The sequence below is a fragment of the Limulus polyphemus genome, unplaced genomic scaffold, assembly GCF_000517525.1.
Source record: "Limulus polyphemus unplaced genomic scaffold, Limulus_polyphemus-2.1.2 Scaffold3614, whole genome shotgun sequence".
Classification (NCBI taxonomy): domain Eukaryota; kingdom Metazoa; phylum Arthropoda; class Merostomata; order Xiphosura; family Limulidae; genus Limulus; species Limulus polyphemus.
The window spans coordinates 51,626-53,685 of record NW_013669224.1 but is presented as its reverse complement, the minus strand read 5'-3'; positions in this window follow the sequence as shown (position 1 = coordinate 53,685).

Genomic DNA, 2,060 nt, shown 5'->3' with positions numbered 1-2,060 from the left:
AGTAAAGACTTGTGTCGCTTAAGTTTCGTCGGAACAAAGTTACGGAAAATCAATTAACAAACGGAGACGTAACATGAGTTTTGGGATGACCATAAATGTGAGAAGTACCGATCGAAGAAACTGATATATACCAGCAGAAAGTTGAGAAGTTCTTTGTAACTCTAAAAGAATTTGTTTTAATTTCTTTTGTTTGGAAGGGGTTAAGTTAGTTTCATTTTTTTTTTCATAAACAGATGAATCATCGAGGAGTGTGTACATCTTCTGCTGGTGCCCCCCAGTGGCACAACGGTATGTCTGCGGACTTGCAACGCTAGAATCCGGGTTTCGATAGCCCATTGTGTAGCTTTGTGCTTAATTACAAACAAACTTTTGCTGGTATACTAACAGCACCACCTATATCAGATTTCAGTAAAATTATATTTTCATCAATTTTTAGTTTTAGATCTTTATGTTCTTTAGGAGAAACGTTTGAGTTTAGCAATCTGCGTTTGTCCAGAAGATGCGAAATAAGTGAACGAAATCATGAAAAAACAGGTAAAATTTGACTGTTTTCTTGAATTTTGGGAAAAGACTGAAGGTTTCGGGGGAGAGTGCTTTGGTTATTTGATAAACAATCTTGATTATTTGTATATTCATGAATGATCTCGGAAGAATTTGAATCCACATGAGAACAGGTGTTTATTTGATGAACTAAAACGCTCCAGAATAGCTATTTTTCTAGCAAAGTCTTCTAATCCTGTCTGAGATTTAAGTTTAGCAAGAGTTCTGAGTGTAATAGCCTAGTTGAGACCGTTTATATATATATATAAATTGAATTTCATCAGTGGATAACTGGCGACTGTTTTTTTTTTTTACAGTGTAGTGGAAGGGAAATAGGCCTATTCAGTCTATCAATTTTTTTTAGAATACCTCTCAGTTATTCGTTTTCATGATTGATGACATTATTATTAGTAAGTGGGGAAGTACATCATAATCGTTTTTAGTCAAAAAATTTTTTAAATTTTGATGTTGGGAAATAGTTTTGTTTAACTTTGATAGCAGTCTATAATATTCACGGATATGTTCACGAAGGAATTTGCACTGCATTGTTGTTATTATTTTGGCAGATTGGGAATTAAAACTTTTTAATTTGCATTGAAGAAAATTAGGAATAATTTGATGATTCCGACACTTTCACATTCAATTTTATAAATTCCAGCTTTTCCCATTAACTGTATTACCCAAAATTTGTTTTACCTTATCGATCGGTTTAAATATAGAGAAAAGTATTTGTTTCTATTGGACACACAAAAGTAATTTAAAATATCGTTTAGCAGAACATAAGAGATGTGTAAAAAATGAAAGGACTGAAAATTCGACCATAGCAGAACATAACATAATATTTTGGAACAACATGGGACCTATTGGTCCATCTCGGCTGTTCCATCCTCAAAACTAAATTAAAATGATTAAAAAAAATTTAAACCCAGCCCCTTTCATTCATATACTTAAAAAGTTTTTTCTTAAACTTACTTAAATTTACTGAATCTACAACATCTGAAGGCAACCCATTCCAAAGGCCAACCACCCTGTTAGAAAAATAAAACTGTCTTAGCTGAAGATGACTCCTATCTTGCCAAAATTTATATTTATGTCCCCTAGTCCTACTATTCTCATTGTTAAATATAAAAAAATATGATACATTAACACTACCAATTCCCTTCACAATCTTAAACACCTCAATCAGATTCCCCCTAACTCTTCTTTTTTTTCAAGAGAAAACAATTTGAGAGATTTCAGCCTCTCGTTGTAGGACAACCCCTCCATCCCAGGCACCATTCTGGTAACCCTTCTCTGAACTCTTTCCAACAATTCAATGTCCTTCCTAAGATAAGGAGCCCAAGACTGAACACAATATTCCAAATGTGACCTAACCAGTGACCTGTATAAAGTATAACTTCTTTAGACTTGTATTCAATATTTCTATAGATACAACCTAAAATCCTATTTGACCTACCACTAGCAACAACACACTGCTTGGATGGCTTAAGAGACCGATCGACTATTACACCAAGATCCAT